The sequence below is a fragment of the Hakea prostrata genome, chromosome 2, assembly GCF_041222555.1.
Source record: "Hakea prostrata isolate BN-2017 chromosome 2, UWA_Hpros_2, whole genome shotgun sequence".
Taxonomy (NCBI): Eukaryota; Viridiplantae; Streptophyta; class Magnoliopsida; order Proteales; family Proteaceae; genus Hakea; species Hakea prostrata.
In genome coordinates, this window is record NC_142601.1 from 22,252,682 (window position 1) to 22,274,825 (window position 22,144).

Genomic DNA, 22,144 nt, shown 5'->3' on the forward strand with positions numbered 1-22,144 from the left:
TTCTTGTACAAAACAAGTGCCATAAGGCTTTAAGGACTAATAAAGAGATCTCCTTGACCATGACTGATGAAGAAAAGGAAGACATGCAAGATATGTGCTATAGCACTATCATTTTGCACTTGAGTAACACCGTGATGAGAAGGGTAAGAGAATGTAAGACGGCTGCCCAGGTTTGGCTTAAACTTGAACAATTATATATAGCTGCTTCTATTCCTAGTGTTACATTATTTAAAGAACAATTATTTAGTTTCAAGATGGATGCTTTTAAGTCTTTAACTGATAATGTAGAAGACTTTTATAAATTGTCATGTAATTTGGCTGATTTGGATGAAGAGTTATCTGATAATACCCTTGTTGTCCTATTGTTGAAATCTTTGCCTGATTCTCATGTTGATGTCAAAAATGCTATTAAATATGGTAGACAATATATAACACTTGATGATGTGATGGAAGCATTGGAAATTAGGGATATCGAGTTGAAATGTGAGAAGAAGGGAAAGCATGCTAGTGAGGGTTTGTATGTTAACTCTAATAGTAGAGGCATGAATGCAACTAAGAAGAAGTTCAATAATAATAATAAGAAAAAGAAGAAGTTTGTTGTAAAGAATGATAATGTTAGTGTAAATCAGAATTTTAATGGAAAGTCTAATAATAATAAGAGGGTTTGTTATTATTGTAAGAAAGAGGGACACATAAGAAAGTATTGTAGAGAGAGACTTCAAAAGTTGCAAAGTGAGAATGCAAATGAGAGAATGGAGGCTACACATGTAGCTGATGTTACTAGTGATGCACTAGTGGTTTCATCTTATAGTGATCATGATGCCTGGATCTTAGATTCAGGTTGTACCTTTCATATGACTCCTAGAAGGGAGTGGTTTATCACTTTTGAGTCTATTAGAGGTGGTAAAGTATTAATGGGTAATGATCATGCTTGTGATGTTATAGGGATTGGATCAATAAGACTTAAATTGAATGATGGGACTATTAGAGACTTAAAGGAGGTAAGACATGTACCTGGACTTAGGAGAAACCTGCTGTCCCTAGTCAGCTTGATACTAGGGGTCTTCATTATACCTCTAGGGATGGTTCTCTTAGGGTTATGAGGGGTAGTAGTGTAATTCTAACTGCTGATTTGAAGAATGGTTTATACTGGAAGTGTGGTTTTAGGGGCTGCATCAGTCTCTAGTGGGGTTCTTAGTGAGGTGGAGCTATGGCATAAGAGATTGGGTCATATAAGTAGTAAGGGGCTTGGACACTTGTATAAAAGTGGCCAGATAAGTCTTAAGAAATTTAGCCCTTTGACTTTTTGTGATGTGTGTGCCATGGGTAAGTTCCATAAGACTAAATTCCCTCATTCTTCATATAAGACCTCTCATGTGCTTGAATATATACATTCTGATTTGTGGGGAAGTCCTAATGTACCTTTATCTCTTTCTGGTGCCCAATATTTTTTGTCTATTATTGATGATTACTCTATAAAGACATGGCTGTATTTTCTTAGGGATAAATCAGCTGTCTTTGATAAGTTCCTAGAGTGGAAAGTATTGGTTGAAAATCAAACTGAAAAGAAAATCAAGAAACTTAGAACTGATAATGGTCTTGAATTTGTGAATGAAAAGTTTCTGGTTTTTTGTAAGGAACATGGTATTACTAGACATAGAACATGCACCTATACTCCTCAGCAGAATGGAGTGGCTGAGAGGATGAATAAGACAATCATGGATAGGGTTAAATGCATGTTGATTGAATCTGGCCTAAGTAAGAAATTCTGGGCTGAAGCTGCTAGTATAGCTTGTTATGTCATTAACAAATCTCCTTGTTCCTCCATTGATTTTGAAACACCTAATTTTAGATGGAGTAAAGTGCATACTGATTACAATTTGTTGAAACCCTTTGATTGTGTTTGTTTTGTTCATCAAAACAAGGGTAAACTTGAGCCTAGAGGTAGGAAGTGTATCTTCCTAGGGTATCCTTTAGGTGTTAAAGGATATAGGCTTTGGTGTTTACAAGATAAGAAAATTGTAATTAGTAGAGATGTTAAATTCAATGAACTTGAATTTCTGAAAATTGATTCATCTTGTGTTAGACCTAACTCCAATGATCTAGACAAGGCTGTATTTGAGGTGGAGTTAGAGGATAAGTCTAAAACTGTGGTTGATGAATCTGATCCTAAGGTTGAGGATGATGATATAGAAGTTGGTAGTGATTCTTTTGATATTAAAGAAGAGCTTAAAGATGAGGATCCTTTAGATAGTTATTTATTGGATAGAGATAGGTCTAAAAGAGAGATAAAGAGACCTTCTAGATATGCTAATATGTGTGAATCTAATGGTAGTCCAAATCTGATTTCTTATGCTTTCAATGTAGTTGACCAGCTTGAGGGATGTGAGCCTAGAACCTATAAAGAGTCTCTTGGATGTGGGGACAGGAAGCTTTGGCTTGTTGCCATGGAGGATGAAATGGAATCTTTAATGAAAAATCAGACTTGGACTCTTGTAGATAGACCTAAAGGAAAGAAACTAATTGGTTGTAAGTGGGTTTATAAATTTAAGGCTGGTATTCCTGGAGTTGAACAACCTAGGTATAAGGCAAGACTAGTAGCTAAAGGGTATTCCCAAGTTGAGGGAATTGATTATAATGATGTGTTTTCACCTGTTGTGAAACATACTTCTATTAGAGTGCTTCTTGCCCTGGCTGGTCTCTTTGATCTTGAACTTGAACAATTAGATGTGAAAACTGCATTCTTGAATGGTAAGTTAGATGAGCATATCTATATGGTTCAGCCTGAGGGCTTTGTTGTGAAGGGGAATGAGACAAAGGTTTGTTTATTGTTAAGGTCATTGTATGGCTTGAAACAATCTCCTAGGCAATGGTATAAAAGGTTTGATGAATTCATGCTTAAGAATGGTTACAAGAGAAGCTCCTATGATAGTTGTATTTATTATTGTGAGTTTAGCACTAATTCTTTCATTTATCTTTTACTTTATGTTGATGACATGCTTATTGCATCAAAGGATAAATCTCAGATTTGTAAGTTAAAGTCTATGTTGAAATCTGAGTTTGAAATGAAAGATTTAGGGGCTGCTAAAAGGATTCTTGGCATTGATATTCATAGAGATAGGCCTAGTGGTGTTTTGACATTGTCTCAGGTTGGATATATTCATAAACTTGTTAACAAGTTTGGACATGATAATATTAGGACTGTTAATACTCCTCTTAGTGCTCATTTTAAGCTTAGAATGGATTCTATTGCTGCTGTAACTGATAAACCATATCAAGAATGTGTTGGTAGTCTCATGTATTATATGGTTTGTTGTAGGCCTGATGTGCTTATGCAGTTGGTCTTGTTTGTAGATACATGAGTAGGCCATGTGATTCACATTGGGATGCAGTTATGTGGTTATTGAGATATCTGAAAAAATCTTCATCTTATAAAATTGTTCATGATAATTCTTGTGTTAATAAGTTAGGCATTGTTGGATATTATGACTCTAATTTTGCCTCTGATTTGGATAAGAGAAGATCCATTATTGGATACTTGTTTACTCTTGGTGTGAATCTAGTGAGTTGGAAGTCCACACTTCAACATGTGGTGGCACTTTCAACCACTGAGGCTGAGTACATTGCTTTGTCTGAAGCTGTGAAGGAATGCATGTGACTTAAGGGGCTTCTAGGGGAGCTTGGTTTTCATGACTTGCATTCTCTTGTTTATTGTGATTCCCAGAGTGCTTTGTGTCTTGCTAGGAATAGTGTGTTTCATGAAAGAACAAAGCATGTTGATGTAAAGTTGCATTTCATTAGAGATATAATTGCTAAGGGTTTAATTGATATATGTAAGATAGATACTTCCATTAACCCTGCTGATATAATGACTAAGGTTGTACCTGTTAATAAGTTTAAGTCTGCCTTAAACTCATTGAAATTATTATCTCTATAATTTGCTATACATTGTTTTATATTTTATTTGATGGGTTGTGTTTCTCTCAGGTTTATGCATCGGCAAAATAACAGAGTCAAGGTGGAGAATGTAATATGTAACAGGGGTAGTATGGTCATTCTATTGTATTGGGATTGGCTTTGTCTTATTAGTTTGTTTTGAGGGTAAGAGGGTAATTGTACTTGGGGCATCTCATGTATGTATTGGGGTTTAGGGATTTCTCTTCTCATTACGATCAAACCTCTCTCTCTCCTCATTCTCACTCGCATTCGGTTCTCTGGAGTTCTTGTTGGTTCTGTGTGCAAGAAGCTTGGATTAACTGTTGTTCCTTGAGTTATTTGGCTGCTTGATTGACTCTAGCAAAGGTGTTTGAACAACTGCTGCTGTTGGAGCGTGGAAGTACTCTTGTATGCTTTCGGTTGGGCGCTTGAAGGAAGAAGAAGCTGGGTTTCATCTGTGGTTTCAGGTGTGATTGTTCCTGGTCTTTGTACTATCTTTCTTGTCCTTTGTATAGGTTATTGTCAATGCTCTAGGGCTGTAATCCTCTCTGTTATTCTTCGATTGCATAAGCTTGGTGAAAGCATATTTCATCCTTGGATGTAGGTCGAAAGACCGAACCAAGTAAAATCTTGTGTTGTGTGTTTGAATGTTTCTTCTCTACTATTCTATGGTATTTATCCGCTACGTAATGGTTAGAATTCCTAACATAAGGTCTTAATTTTCAACAGTTAGAGATCAAAATTTCGATCCAACAACTTACGGTGTCAATAAACATGTTAATGCCCACGACACAAGCAAAGTTCATCTTGGGCTTGAATTGTCGCACATCACTAGGGGTACTCGAGTCTAGACCCTCAGATTTCAGTGGTTATGAGCACGTACGGTAACCTGCTCTTTGTCTTCTCACCCAACCATTTGCTTTGAGTCCGGATCAGCGACCCCGACGGGGAGCACAAAGTGCTTCCCCGACGCTTCGACCACACAAACATCAGTGGAGCCCACGGTGAAAAACACTTTTTGAAAAGAATTTTTTAAAAAAAAATTCACCAGTGGAACCCACTGGTTTTTGTGGTCAGGAAGCCATGGGGGAGCGGGTAGAAGATCCGGATTCATTTGCTCTCCCTGCTTTCTCGATCGAAGCCCAACACTCAAACATCAACCTTCACTGTTCACACCGTCCCTTCTCAATTTCTCATCTCTATCTTTTTCAGTGTCGCTTTTACACTTGCAAGCCCATCTCAATTTCCCAAAACCCGACCAGACCAGACATTTCAGAGTCTTTTCTCTTTTTTCTCATTCAGAAGATAAACTATGTTGGGCTTTCCAAACAAAGATTCCTGGAGGCAAACGGTGTTTCATGGATTCACATCCTCTGTAATTCCCTTCCCTACAATTCCCAACAATTCCCTCATAGGATAGTACCATGTGGCATTTAAGTAATCCAAAGGTTACCCAACAAACTAGAGTTTAAATAAAATTCAAATTTATGGGTGGGTTTAAATAAAATTCAAATTTATTTTAAATTAGATAACCGTTAGATTACTTGAATGCCACATGGCACTATCTTATGAGGGAATTGTAGGGAAGGGAATTACAGAGGATGTGAATCCGTGTTTCATAGTTCATATCTAAAAAACATTTGGAAAAAGATCTTCGACTGTATACAGTATACTCTAATATCAAAGGTTATAATTAGAGTTTTAATTTAATTTTTATTTTTAAAATTCTTTAATAGTCCATTAGTTTTCTTGTTTTCTCGATCAATTATTTGGCAGCACAACAAACAACAAATAATGTTTTCACAAGTATTTATTTTAAAAAAATTTTAATGAAATTTTTTTAAGCTTGTAAAGATAACCTTAGAAGGCTAGAAGGGTCTAAATTAAAAAAACATGAAGAAGAAGAAGAAAGAAAGAAAGAAAAAGGCTAGAAGGGTGTTTAATGATCAAACGATCAGTCATGATTGTATCATCTATGACAATTTAAATTCAGTTTAACATGTCTAATGGGCTTCAATAAGGTACTGAAGGCATGTTTGGGAAACAGCCAAGTAATCTTTGAAGCACTTTAGAAGATAACAACTACATCTACATGCCCATGGAGTTGGCTTTTTTACCCAAAGGGATAGAGAATTGTACCTTCCTCACATGCACCTTTAAGAGGGAGGTGGTTTACTTTTCAGAACTAATAAGGTGGACCAGAGGCGGATATCATTCCTAAATATATGGTAGAGGGTTGTGAGAGAAGTATAATAGGTAGATGATCCTAGCTCCTGCTCATGTGCGTTGTTCCTAAAATCCATATTCACTATTCATTAGGGGTATGGGTGGGGATGTAAATGGAGAAGTGAAAATCGTTTTAGAATCCACGTTGGTATTCGTTTAAGGTAATTAAGTTTGTCTGAAAATTTTCTTTTAGATGAGTAAAATATTGTTATCAAAAACTCCACAAACGTTTACCCAGATGAACCTCAGATCTAAAGGCAGGAAAAATCTCTGAAACGGGAAAAGAACAAGAAAATACAAGGAGAAGAGGGAGTGGTAGCTTTGGGGGGGGGGGGGGGGTGAGGATGAGGACCAAGACTCAAGTAACAACAATAAACTTGTTACTTAAGGTATCTTGATTCTTGAACATGGGGATCAGGAACTAGTTAGAACTTAAAATAGATATTTAAGTAGACTAGTAATGACACACGTGCATAAGCACGTGTAGTGTGTCCTAGAATATGATTTTTTTTTTTTCCTATATGTTTTCATAGAATGACGCAAATAATTTTTATATTAAAAAAAACTACACAAATAGTTTATTTGATCTTATAACTCTCAAGGTTTGTTATTTGGCAAATTACATTTTTGGATATTATTTTTTGATGACTTAACCGTTTAGTAGTTTTAGAAAGTATGGGTGTTTTGGGAAGTGAAATATATACTGCTTCTAGTGGAGTATTTTTACTATTTTGAGTGGAGTAGTGTAACCGTAGATATATGTTGATTTACGATTATAGAATTTCAACTACCAATGGAAATTTAAATCTCGTTTAGAATTTCAACTATCAATTTTATTATATCTAATCATAATCATTTTATTTTATTTTTGAATCTCTAAACTTTCTCATAAAGTTTCATTCCTAGTAATAGAATTTTAATTTTAAGTTTTATTAGTTGGATGTTTAAATATATTTAAATTTTTGTCATTAATATTATTATTTCTAATTATGATCATTGATTTTTTTAAATTAATTTATGATAAATCACGATTTGGAGTTTTATCAACACACGATTTAGTTAACTGTTTGAAAATTTAGTTAATTCTTAAAGTTTAAGAATTAGAGTCACGGTTACTGCGTTTGTTTGCAAAAATGGGGTGGGAAAAAAAAAACATGTGCATCCCATGTGTAGTGGTGTAAGGGAGAAAAAAAAAGGAAAGGAAAGGGTTTTAGGAAAAAGTGATAGTGGTGGATCCCACTTTTTACTTTTCCAAACTTTCCCACAAAGTCCCACCATATTGTGGAGTTTTAAAATGACATGGGATGAAAAAGTTAGGGTGCCACATTAGCAGACAAGTTTCCTTGAATCTCTCATTTTTCCACCCCAAACAACCAAACAATCTACAATTTTGAATTTTAAGGGAGAAGTAAGAAATCTACGCTTTAGCTTAGGGTTTGCATTATGTGACAGAAAAATCTGGGAAGATTAGGTCACCGCCTAACTTTGAAAAATGAGAAATTTAAAAAATAAACTTCCGTTGCCGGGTCTTGAACCCGGGTCTCTCGGGTGAGAGCCGAGTATCCTGACCAACTAGACTACAACGGATGAACGTTTTTCATTGCCCAATTTTTAACTATTGACTTCACTCTACACTTCTTTTAACATACTGCATTAACAACGAAAATCCTATTCTCTTAGGGCCTGTTTGGTTACATGATCTGGAGATTTCAAATATCTTGAGATTTCAAATCTATGGAGTTATAATTTATAAAATTAGATGTTTGGTTGTGGAATGAAATCTGTGAATTCATCCTAAAAAACTATTTGATCGACGTGATTTTTGTGAATGTGCAAATGTATAGCTTTTTTGGAATCTTTGGATTTCACCCCTTACCCATAAATCTACAGATTTACGTTTTTAGTGTAAAAATATGAATCTCTAGATTTCATGAATCTAGAGATTTTTACAACCAAACGGGTATAATTCTCAGATTCATGAATCCAGTTATTTGAAATCTCTAGATTTATGTAACCAAACAGGCCCTTAGGAATTTTCTATTTATTTCCCCAATGGTGTCTAGAAAGATCAATTAGGAATATATTTTTATGCGCTTATGCTCTTCTAAGTTTTTTTTTCCTCCTCTTCAATTTACTCTATAATTTGATATTATAATGGGATAATTACTGTTGCCCCCTTGTACTATGATTTTATTATTACTTTATCCCCTCTACTTTTTAAAATTGCTAATCCAACCTTTAACTTTGTTTAAAATTACTAATGCCCCCTTCCGTTAAGCTCAGTTAGTTTACTGATGATGTAGCATCTATATATTTTTTTTAAAACTCAAAAATAACCCTACAATTATCTCTTTACTTATTTACTCTTTTGCAAGTTATAATATTATCCTTAATTAACTATGGAGAAAAATTAACTTTAAATTAATTTTTCTTTTCTAAAAAGAAACTACCGAATAAAGAAAAGACTTGATTTTTCTTCTCTAAAAAAAATTCGCCGAATAAAGGAAATATGTGACTAAATAAAACTTAAAATAGAAACTAAAATATTATGAAATATCAAATGTAACTCAAAAGTTGAAAATTGAAAATCTCCTAATATATGCTAACCATAGTACAAAGTATATGGTCCGACCAAAGCCAAAATTTATTGTAAAATATAAGATTTTTGTTATAAATAATATTGATTATGGATATCCATCACCCCCCAATAGACAATACTTCTAATTGAAAATCTCAACCACCTCAGCATACAATCTTGGTGATTCACATTCCCATCTTAATTGAAGATCATAGTGATCTCAATACACAATGTTGGCAGTCAATATTTCCATTCCATGAACCTTCTATCTTGGGCGGCAATCTATCTTTCCATATCAAGAATATCTTATTGTGTACAAGAATCATATATTGTATTTCCATATCAGAGTAGATGCTCCTTCTACTATAAATATGTAATGCACTCAACTGAATGAATCACTTCTGATTGATCTTGTTCTAGTTTTCTTCTTTGTCTCTGATATATTCTCTTTATTTTATAACAATTTTAAGGATATAATTGATATTCAATATAGTTTCTAAAAATGAAGGTAATGTCATATTTTTAATTTCTTAATTTTAATTAAGGGCAAAATAGACATTACATATTTAATGTTAACAACCACTTAACACCGATAGAAGTGAGGAGGGCAACAGTAATTTCATAAAGAAAGAGGTTTGATTAGTAATAAAACCAAAGTACAAGGGGGTAATAGTAATTATCTCTATTATAATATATATTTTCTTTTAGAGCGGAAAATAGTGTGTTATTTGAAATTAAAACAACGAGTAAAACTTAAATCATCAAAAAGTAAACTCGAAATTAAAAACACCGGTGAGAATTTATGAGTCCAAAATGATTTTTGAGTCATCGCTTCTTCAGATAAAAAGTTATCCTCCCTCAAATTATTATTTGACTTAAAAGAGTAAAAAACTAGACATAACATTTATAATGCTTCAAAATTTTCAATGGTATTGGCATATCAATAACTATCTTTGATATTGTAGTACTATTCTAACTCAATAAGTTTTTTTGGCTAAATTTAACTTCTTCTTTTTTCTTTTTTTTTTAATATTTTTTTATGAGGTTCATCCGGGCCAGCTTGCGCGCACCACGATTACATCCTCAAATTAATGCCGCCGAGTAGGTGCGAACCCAAGATCTCCCCGTGAGAGATAGAGTTTTTAACCGCTTTACTAACCCATCATTGGCAAACACAATAAGTTAATAGTTGAAGAAGATAAATCTCATCATAAAAATGCCTATGTCCTTGGTTTTTTGAATGTTTGTTACAACAAGAGAGGGAAATGCAAATATCATTCTTTTTATTAAAAATAACTTGCCTAAAGGGGTCCAAATAAAAATTACAAAATACAAAATACAAAAGAAATCTTTTTTTTTTTTTTTTATAGAGAGAGAGAGGGGCCCAGTTACTGTACTATCATCGACAAGAATGTCAATTCTTGGCCCAACTCGATTATGAACAGCGGGTACTGTTTCATCTTTGCACTGCTTAAATGGGCCCACATTCCAACCTAGCCTGACTGAGCCCAGCCCAACTTTCAAAAGGTGCAGTTAGATTGCAACCACTTAGCACCACAAGGCTTGATCCCAACCGATTGACACCCTAAACCATCTCGACCTTACTTGAAGAAGTACCATTTAAATGTTTTGTAAATTAGTTGTATAAGTGAGAAAAAGTGACTAATTTTTAAAATCGTTTGGTTAGAAAACATCTAAAAATTACGAGTTTTTTTTTCAAAAATTAGATTTTGTGGTTGTATGACAATTGGGTGGGAATCGTTGGATCCTTGTGATTGAGTGGCATGGTTAGACTCCACCCATAGGATGAGAAGGCATGAATATGCGGATTCATGCTTCATGTTCTATTGTTCCATCAATGTTACCGTGATTAGTGAACGACAGTTTACCAAAAAAAAAAGATTAGTGAACGACAAAGGAAGCCTTTTGAGATTTCATGCGAGACAATTTTTATCAAGGAGGCGATTGCAATTCACTCAAGTCTTCTTTTTGTTTTTAGACTTGGCTTTAGAACTTAGAATAATTTTAGTGAATTATGATAACCTTGATCTTATTTAGCAATTAAATAATAAATCTTTTTATCCATATCAACATCTTAGGCATTTATCATGATATCAAATCTATGCAAGCTTCCTTTAAGTCACCTACATTCCAAGATCTACCAACTCTGTGGTGGTTTCTTGACAAGGTTTGTTCTTTCGAATGAGTCTCCAATTGATTAGCCTAAATACCTGTCAATAGATTCTTTTAAGTGTAGATTTCATTTCATTGGTTGTAATAACTCTTTTAGTAATGAATTTTCTTTAAAGAAAAAAAAAATATTGCATCCAGATCTTCACCCGTGATGGTCGTTTTTCGATCACAGACTACCACGGGGCCATAGAGTATTGATGATGGGTCTTATGTTTTAATTTTTTTATTATTATCTTTTAGTTGTGAGCCCCACATATGTGGTTACAGTTACACAGAGCCACCGCTGCTCCCGATCGGACGACAGGGGAGATGATCCACACTCATAAATATGTTTTGCTACTCCAGTCAAATCTTGGGAATACTCTCTCATCCCAGAGTCTCTCCCTCTCAGAGAAAAGTTAGCCAAAAACATTTGCTCTCCCTACTTAAGAAGACAAGTGGGGGCCGGGGTCCTACTCCTTTGTCACATTCACTGTCCCCAACCCCAACGCTGGTTGTCCCACTCTGCTAGGGTAGACTCTACCACACCAGACCCTCAGGCCTGGCCAGTGTCATAGCCTGCTCTTTGTCTTCTCACCCAACCATTTGCTCTTCCTGCTTTCTTTGTTTTAGGATCCCAACACTCAACCACCAAACTGAGAAAAACTCCGATCCTCGTCACCTCTTCCCTTCACTGTTAACAACTTTCCCTTCTCAGCTACTCTCATCTCTATCTTTTTCAGTGTTGCTTTTACACTTGCGAGCCCCTTTCCATTTTCCATTTCCCAATACCCGACCCGACCAGATATTTCACAGTCCTCATCTTTGGAAACCACCATTCAAGTACAATTTTACTGAAACTATTTTGAACTTGCATAAATAGTCTTTGGGGGCTTATGCTGAGGAAGGGCACGTTCTTTAACTAAATGAAAAAAAGGAAGACAACATTCAAGCATTGAGAAGATAACAACTGCTTATCTATGGAGTTTGATTCTTTTAAAGAATTGTACTTCTCTAAGAGGGAGTGAATGGGTGTGAGAGACATACAATTAGTAGACTACAAAACCTAAACTCTATCCCAAACAAAACCCAAATGAGAGTTTTAAGAGGGGCAAAATAGAAGCTACAGGGAAACAAGAAAAAAAGACAGGTAAAGGAGAGATGGTTAGAAGGGCTATGGTAGTTAAAAGGAAGCAGGAAAAAAGACAAGTGAACAAGAGATGGTTAAGGTCCTCCAAACTATTTCAAGGCAACTAGGTGTGGCATAGATGTGTAGTGCCTTAGAAATTCATCTAAAAATTATTAAGATAACACAATAATCCTTTCTAGTCGACTATTATCCAGAAGATTGCTTGTTCAGTTTAATTACCTTATTGAATTTTTTTTTTTTTTACTTCCACAAAAAAATTTAATTTATGATATAAAAATCAATAGTTAAAAATGAAAGTAAACCAAGAACTATGTAGAGTAGGATGAAACAACAAGTGCAAAATTTTCAAATCTCAACCACAACCCTCACCAAGAGAATGGTAAGGATGCCGACAAGTAACCAAAATTTCGTACTTGATTTCTTTTCATATCCGTTTAGGAGATATGTGTAACTAAAGTAACAATTCGGAATTCTATCCAAAAACCAACAAAATATTTTTCGAATCCATTCTAATATAATAGAATGCAGACACTCTATTTTCACTATTCAAGCCTAATTAAATTAGTTTACACCTTTGACTGGTAAGAGATATCAAGTCAAAAGTTTTATGTATTATTTACTTCCATTGTGGCCTTTATTATCCGAAAGAAACCATTGAGAAGCTTTAAATCCAACGACCCATCTTACCAAAAAAAAAAAATCCAACGACCCTTCTTTTGAATTTGAGTGAAGAAAGGTCCAAAGAGAGCTTCTTCTTTTGTCATACCTTTAGACCAAGCTTTTGAATTTTAGTGAAGAAACGGCCATTAGGCTTAGGGTAGTCAGTAAAATTTTGATTAGTTTCCTCAAACTTAAAGGCTTAAGATGGATTTTCCGCTTACCTATCTCTGCCTCTAGAATGGATCCCAAAATATTCCCCTACAATTCTCTTTTTGTAGACCATTTAAGAAGATTTTATGATTCTATCAATCCAACTTTCAAATAAATGGCATCGTTTCCCTCAAAAAGTGCAGTCTCTCCACTTATCTTCTCCTTCAGTTTCCGTTCCAAGCCTTTTTTTTTCATCCAAAGATTTGTAGTCTTCAAAAAGCTGTGATGAGATTTCATTAGAATGGGGATTGCTGTAAAGTTATCTAGGTTTATACATGAATTCCAAAATAAATGATTGTAGGGATAGATTTTTATACATCCTACCAATTGAAAAAAGGACTAGATTTTTACATATATTAGACCATCTAAAGAACATGAAGTGAGTAGTAGGACTTCAAACTGCCAAGGATCAAAATCTTAAAAGAATCATCCCCGGCCACTAATCTAAGATAACCTTAAGTGAAGTGGTGTAGAAAGATATACTTAGCTTAGGTTGTACTCCCTAGTATGGACTTCAAATAGAGGTGAGAGACTTAGCATTGTGATGTTGTATTGACAACCTTTCCATCTAGAAGAGAAATAATATTTGGTAGTTAAAAAGCAATTCATAGCTTATAAGGTCTGATGACCTAGAGTGTGTGTTGGTGTCTCATTTGTCATTCCCCTCCCCGCCTTTTCTCCCTCTTTTGCTTTGACAATTTATGTTACTGTTGTGTATGAATATGTTTGGGTGTGTAAACTATTGTCTTTATTTTGGATCCATATATCTGGCTTCATTAATTTGGCGTGGGGGCTTGGATGTTGTTGTTGCTATTGTTGATCTCTGCCAACAAAGTTAGTCCCTCGAAAATGAGTTACAAATAGATAGAAGAAATGGGAGGATTCAAAAAAAAAAAAAAAATCAAAATAAGGGATGATCCATGAATCCTAACATTGATTCAGCTAAATCTTTTGATGTGAATTTGATTTTTTGAGCATCTATAGGTACAAGTTTATTCACGATTAAATATAAGTATGGGACAACTTTTAGATTAAAAAAAAGAAGAAGAAGAAAAAAAAAAACCCTCAATTCATATAAGAAAAGTATCATTTTTCAGGTTCCATTTATTGAAAACTACATGTTTTTTTTAAACCAAAGAGAATATATAAATATATAAGAGGAATAATACAATGATATTACAAAGCAAATTAGAGTCTCATAAAAACTCTCCCACCAACCTCCTCAACCACAATGGCTTTAAGGCAATCAGGGAACCCTCCTGGATCAAAAATCGCCTCCTTATTATCATTTATCAGACTTGCCAAGAAGTCAACACCTCTATTCGTCTCTAACTTGATGAACCACCTTACATTGTTGTAGCTTCCCTATGGAATCCCAGATCTCTTCAAGTAAAAAAAGTACGTTCCAATGATTATTCACCACTTTCTTGACCATATCCACGCAATACTTCGAATCTGAATAAAGCATCACCTTACACATCCTTGAGAGACAACCTCCCTAAGGCACTAGCCATCCCCATGAGCTCACAAGAAGTGATATCATGCACCTCAACACCACCTGCTATAGCAAAAACACCATCACCAGCATGGTTACGACATAGAGCACCATAACCACCCCTATTATTTTTAACCGTCCATCGGTATTAAGGACTACCCAGCCATTGTCCAGAGGATTCCAATGATGAAACGATGGCGATCAGAGAGCATAAGAAATAGAAAGACCCCACTTCCCAAAAAAATCACGATGAAGAGAGGTATCTTCCACCAAAAGCGCATCATTTGAAAACCTGTATTGTACCATACGAATGATTCTGCAGAACAATTGAGAAATAGTGTTTTACCCCCTCCCAAATACTCTTATAATTGCGTTCTTGTCAAATGGAGTAGACTAAGATATTAAAACTAAAGCAATGAACAACACTCATTAGAGAGTGTTCTGATACCCAATGCACCGTCTCACCCCGTGGCATAGGAGCATGCGTAGAAAACCCATTGAGATGAAGGATGCATTTCCAAAGATCAGCTGAAAAAGAGCAACTAAATAAGAGATGATCAATGTCTTCCTCACTTGAATTGCATAAGGGGTAGGTACATCCATCAAAACTCCCCAAGAGGCCAACCACTTCTTTGTGGGAAGCCGATTGAGAATAGCAAGCCAAGTTATAAAAGAGAAACGAGGATGGTGTTTTTTACCCCAAATCACCTTTGACCAATTGAACTTCAAAGAGGGCTCTCTAACTTGAAGAAGAGCTGATTTCAAAGTAAACTTACCAGAAGGATGAAGCCTCCATATAGCAGTGTCACAAGGTAAACTTCGATGAATACGGGTCTTCTCAATCTCTCCCCATCTACTAAGAATGAGGCTATCCTCAGTCCTTGCAAGCCAACCCCCTTAGTCACTACAAATCGATGACACTGTGGCTTTAGAATCTCGTCCCCAAGACAGTAATTAGGTCCTTGTCACTTGACTTTGAGGGGACCACCTGGTAACCAAGGATCATTCCAAAGCAAAGTGTTTCTCCCATCATGAAAACTACATGTTTAAAACATGTTATTAGGAGAACGATAAACATGACATCTGTATTTCTCTCGAAAGAATAAAATCCTGAATACAAAACTAATATAGGAAAGGCTGGTGACATCCCAAAACATGCAGCTCATATCCAATTATAGATTAAAAAAAACATAAAATGGAAACTACAGAACTCTCCTCATAATATAATTCTATACAAACTACCAAAAATATCCCTATTGTTTTTCCTAATTTCCTTGCTGCTCTTAATACTCCCCCTCATGATGGAGAGTATATGTTGTGCAAACCCATCTTGTTAATCAGTTGCTTAAAATGAGAAGGGAAGAGTGGCTTGGTCAGCACATATGCCAATTAATTTTTGGGAAGAAACATGAAGTGTTTTCAGCTTTCCATTCAAAACTTTCTCTTGAACCAAGTGGTAATCGATTTCGATGCGCTTGGTCCTTTCATGAAACACTGGGTTTGCTACAATATGAAGTGCAACTCTGTTATTACAAAACAAGAGGGCAGATGTTTCATGTTGTACGTACATATTTGAGCAAAGATAACAACCACATCAATTCACAATAGCATTAGCCATAGCGCAATACTCAGCTTCTGCAGATGAACGAGATACAGTACGTTGTTTCTTAGATTTCTAAGAGATAAGAAACTCCCTAGAAAACACACCAAAACTAGAAATTGAGCATCTACTATTGGGAAAGCAGCCCAGTCAAAATCTATGAAGCTCTTTAGTTGTTTAGAGGATTTAATAGAGAAAAATAAACCTTGTCCTACTATGCCTTTGTCATATTGTAAGACCCGAGTTGCTACTTGGAGATGTGTAGCTCTGGAGATGTGTAGCTCTTGACTTTGGTAAAAACTAACTTAACTTGTTGACAACATAGGACAATTCAGGCCGTGTTATTGTTAGATATAGCAGCCTCCCAATCATTCTCCGATATTGAGTTGGATCCAACAATAACCCACCATAATCTTGTGATAATTTCACATTGAGATTCATGGGATTAAACATAGTCTTGCATCCTAAAAGCCCATTGTCCGAGAGTATCTCTAAGGCATAATGTTGTTGACTCAAGCAAATACCCTTGGAAGAACAAGCTACTTCAGTCCCGAAAAATATTTTAACTCACCAAGATCCTTTAATTTAAAACGAGCATCTTGGACAATTTTTAACTCATGTGCTATTGTGTTATCACTACTTGCTACTATTATATCATCAACATAAACAAGTAAAGCTAGAAAAGTATTACTCAAAATCTTAGTGAACAAGGATTGGTCAGCGTCAGATTGGATGGGCCCCATCTCAAGATGAGCTGAAGAGAACTTTGAGAATCATTATCTAAAGGTTTGTTTCAAGCCATAGATGAGTTGTCACATCCACCCAGCCGGTACCCTATTTGGCATACCCAAGATGTGATCCACAGCCCCAAAGATCCATAGTCCAGGGACCACACCACCCACATCGACGATAACACAATCATGAACCATCAATATCAAGCTAAACAATTGATAATAATAGAATTCGGAAATGAGATACCAAAGATAATCAGAGTGCGGAAATAAATATCTTATCAGATAAGATAAAAAGGCAGCGGGCGGAATCCACTCCTTCAATCAATCGGAAGTGAGGTCAAATCTAATTAATTACAATCCCAAGTTATAAAGATAAATCAAAAGTTATTACAATTCTTCCAAGTTTAACAGACATCAAAAGAAAGGGGATGGGCATCTACGCATAAGTCTCCTTTACAATATATAAGTTCTCTTCAAAAGTGAAGACCATAGAAATCCAACATGGTTGCTCCCAAACTATCCAAGGGCTAACCCTGATACGCCGAAGGATCTTCTTCGGTACCGTCACCGAAGTCTTCATTGTAGCTAGCCTCCGGATAGTAGTATGGGGTATCCGGGTCCGCCTCGGGGAACATACCATCAGAATAATCACCTGTAGAGTAGTCTAACACAACATTGCAACAGAGAAGGAATGAGTTCAAAAGAACCCAGCAAGGAAGTTATTCCACAACACATAATCCACATGATAACAATAATAAAATAATGGAGATGATATGAGGCATATGATGTAATATGATCATAACTCTAAGTATGCTGGTCATCTATGGTAGACATGCTTAAAGTCATAGCACCATACTTCTTTAGGTAGTCTCAGTCACTCATCACCGAGGGGAATTGGGTCCTGCATCCCTCTCGGACAAATCCATGGTTGGGGGTTTCGATCACCACTCTCTCACATCACCATTTGGTTTAAGTATTGGCGCATGTCAAGGTAAAGCCTAGCCCAATGCAAATCATCTACTTAGTCATATCATGTCAGTTCCAGATACGTCCATTCCTCCCCTCTCGGGATCCTTTTTGGTATCCTTCACACTAGAGTCACGGATATTACCCACCGGACTCATCAACCCTATTGGTCATCCACAAATAGTAGACGGGAAGCTCTCACGTCCCCTCACGAATCATTTCACCGGTCTTGAGTGCCTGTGAGCCCAAGTCTAGCCATTTGCAACCCTACCAATAAATGGCCCCTTTCTGGTATCCGTAATGCAATTTATGTCCTCTCATGGAGTGGTTACCGGTCTTGAGCGCCCACAAATCCACACTACTACCACGGGTTGTTCGGTCTCAATGCCCTTCCGATTCGGGTCTGATATAATAGGGACATCCTAGCCAAACACCACTAGACAAGTCCTATGTATGTCATCCAATAACCCGAGAAAGCGTCGATGGACATCTTCGGAAAACATCCCATACTATTCCCTCCGATGTCCAATGATAGAAGCACCAGTAGGGTACTCCTCAATCCCAAGTTATACTTAAGCAATCACATGCTCAAGTCCATCATATCAATTCACAAGATACAACATCATAGTAAACATTCTATTCATAACATTAACATAATTCATCATATATTGAAATTGATAGACATGATAAGGCATTGTAATAAAACTAATGTAAACATAATGCTACTGTTATAAGACATATGTAGCAAGTCTAAAATGGTAAGAACATGAGATAGAGACTATGTTCATTATGTTAGGAATATCAAGTCAAAATCAGACATCCTAAGTAATTGTAGCGATAGCTATCCTTACCTTGAGTTGGAGAAGAAGATGGTCCAAGATCACAAGCAAGTGGCCCAATTAGTCTTAAAACCCTAAACAAACATATATGAAGGATTAGAGAAGAAATCAGAACAATCGGAGATCGAACGAATCAAAACTAGGCAAAAGTTGTTGACAACAACTCTGTTGGTCGATACTTTGAGTCGATGGTATCGACCAATAGTATCGACCCAAAGAGTCTCGGACAGCAAGTTGGGTTTTGGCTCAAAGTTGGTCTTTCGGGTCTCGGATCGATACGAAACTTGGGGAACAGCCTAAACACAATATAGAGACACTAATCATCAAAGAATTAACATCATCCAATGGTCAAATTAGAAATCCGCAAATTGGCATATCAAGTTCAAGAGTTAGAAATCATGGCATTGGTTATTACTTAATGCAAATTGGGGGAAAACATAGTGGATTAGGAGCAATATTGAAATCATATGCAAGGTATAGATTAGGTTAATCATAGGTTTCATCTCAGTTTTGGTAAATAAAGTAGGTTGGTAAGCAACAAATCATGGAAATGTATAGTTAATGGTCAAGAGGTAAGTAAATCATAGCAAGATTGGGTAGAACATCAATGCATGAGGTATAGAAGACTCATGGCAAGGTGTTTGCAAAGTTGCAGCATCTTGGCCATGGTCCAAACAGTAAAAATGAGAGTAAAGATGAGTGAGAAAGAGACTAGGAGAGAGAGTCATACCTTGAGAGTAGAGTAAGAGAGTGGAAGTGAGTAGTTGGCAATGATTAGTGGGGAAGATGCTTCATCATTACCAAGGAGGAGTTCTTGGGAGTCTCATCCACGTTCTCAGGTGCCTCAATGATTAGAATAGGGTTCAAAACACGAGGATGGAATAAATAGAGTAGGGAATATTCCACAGAAACTTTAAATACGGATTCAGCAACACTGTTGGTCGATACATTGGGTTGATGGTATCGACCAATAGTATCGACCAAAACATGTTTTTGCAGAATTTTTCAGAATAGTTCAACAACTTTAGGTGTGGACTTGGAGGGCTATACAAGGTCAAATTGCATGGGTTTTTCTCCTATAGTTCACTCAAGAAGTGTAGTTTCGGGGAATACCTTCGGATTGTGCACAGGAGTCCGTTTGATATCTCAATTGTCTCACTCTTCATCAGTGCGCAGATTCTAACTTAACACTGATAATGTGCTCAAGGAAGGAGCAACATCATCAATGTCCATAGAATGGAATTCCAACACCACGTCATGAACTAGTAGGGTCCACAAGTCCCTTCTACCACCACTTCGGGTCTTCAGACCTACAAACACAACAATTTCCGGGTCGGGTCAAGGTTAGGTAAAAGCTGGATTTTACATGAGTCATGGAGGTTGCATATAGTTTGTAGCGGTAGGGGCTCCCCCTCAAGGTGATATCCTTGAGGCAAACTCATATAAACCTCTTCATGAAGATTACTATGAAGAAAAGCGTTATTAACGTCTAATTGCGTGAGATGCCAACCATATACAGTAGCAAGAGCAAGAAGAAGCTTGATAGTGGTGAGTTTAGCTACCAGAGGAAAAGTGTCAAGGAAATCATTACACTCTTGTTGGGTGTACCCTTTGGCAACCAAGTGTGCCTTGCATCATTCAAGAGAACTATCACCGCAAAACTTTAGTTCATGTACCCATTTGCATTCAACGATATGCTTGCTAGGAGGTAAGGAAATGATAGACCAAGTGCCAGTGGTTTTTAAGGCAACAAGCTCATCCTACACAGCTTGCTACCACTCAGGAATGGAGTCAGCCTCAAAATAGGTAGTGGGTTCAGAAGAGGAAGGAATGGAATTAATGAGAGAATGAAAACTAGGAGAGATGTGATGATAAGATAAGGCACTAGGAATGGGGTGTCGGGTAGAAGAGGTAGAAGAGTGAAGGGTGGAGCAATGATAATCCACTAAATAGGAAGGGGACCCATGTGAACGAGAGGTTTGTGGTAAGGGGTCAGAGGAAGAAGGAAAAGAAGGAGTAGGAAGATGGTGAGAAGGTAGGGCACTATCAGAAAATAAAGAGGAAAGTGGGGGAGGAGTTGTCGAATGGAATGGAAATATGTCCTCGTGAAAAATGATGTCTCGAGAAATAAAGGTTAAATTAGTGGAGAGGTCAATAAGCTGATATCTTTTATGTTGCAAAATGCATTGTCAGCATTGCCACATTAGCCTCCATTAGTTTTGATGATAACAAATACAAGTTACTAATGTCTATATTAAGTTGTGATTGTCCAACTCATTACAAAAGCAAGTGAACCAAACTCACTGGATGTTCAAGCCCAAGTCAAAATCAAGAAAACTTAAACAAGGAACCAAAGTCAAGATGAGCATTAAGATCAAAGCACAAGAAGATGCAAAAATCAAGTCAAGATCAAGACTTAGGACACCTACATGCACTCATATGTAATTGCACTAAATTATATACACATCATGTCATTAGACTGACCTAGGACATGTTAGGAGAGTATATGAGGCTTAGGGTTGGCTAGAAATACTAAAAACTCAATCAAGTCCCTGAATGCACCAATGTGCACTCTGTGCTGTAGACGGACATACGTTTAAGCCAAACAGTCGTCCGTCTAGTTACAGAGTGCCAGACGAAAATTCGTCTAGCTTGCTATAGCCAAACAAATGTCCGTCTGATTTTGATTTAAGCTCAACAGCTACTTTTAACGGCTAGTTTTTTAGACAGAGCTCCGGCTGATTTAGACGGATGTTCGTTTGGACTAAAAACTGGAAGAAAAATTCTATCTGTTGGGAGGTTAAGCAATTGAATATCATCTTTATATGCCCAACCACCCCCATTTGAGAGCTTCTACCTTGCCTATTGATTTATTACAACTTTGCAACTCTCAATCTCTAAATTTGTGAACAAGGATTGATTACTTGTCTTCTAACTTCACTCAACTTTGAAGAACATTCAAAAGTTGTCAAGCAAGCTCATTGTAGTAAAGTTTGAAGAGATTGAAGGCCATTGGTATTTCATTAGTGGTGCATCATTTCCTTTGAAGCATTCATTCATCATTGCATCAGACTCACACAGGGGCTAAACATAATAGTTGTCCAAAAAATACCTTCCAATAATCTCAGTTAGTCCCAAATCAAAAAGCCCCAAATTGGGTTCTCAAAGAGTAATTTGCTGGCATCTCAGAGAGGGTTACTTGGCCTCGAATGGTTGAAATGAAACCAACCAACGCTTAAAGAGATTGGGAAACACAATGGGAAACAAGAATGAACATTCAACTCAACCCAACTTCTACAACTACCATCATTATTGCAAAAATCTTTAAATACTATGAAAAGTAGTTGGAAAGAAGGGTTTCTAGGTCTTCTTACCTTCACAGCGATTATCCTTGCAAACCGCGTTTTGGCACCATCTCATGTGCAATAATCTCCCTAGATTCCAAACTTTCCTCATCTCCCACACTCTTAGCTTTCTACTAGTATAAATAATTTGTTTATGAGATGAGAAAGCAATAAAATAGGGTTTCTTGACTCAAATTCTTGAAATCTCCTTTTCTAGAAAGGGGGTTGGTGAAA

The 22,144-nt window shown here is 36.4% G+C and overlaps 1 non-coding gene across 1 annotated transcript; it reads right to left on the reverse strand.

Annotated features, from left to right (window-relative positions):
* Positions 1 to 7,676: 7,676 nt before the first annotated feature.
* TRNAE-CUC (transfer RNA glutamic acid (anticodon CUC)) lies at positions 7,677 to 7,749 on the reverse strand. The gene has a single exon. It is a non-coding gene; the product is annotated as a tRNA-Glu (tRNA).
* Between the last annotated feature and the right edge of the window lie 14,395 nt (positions 7,750 to 22,144).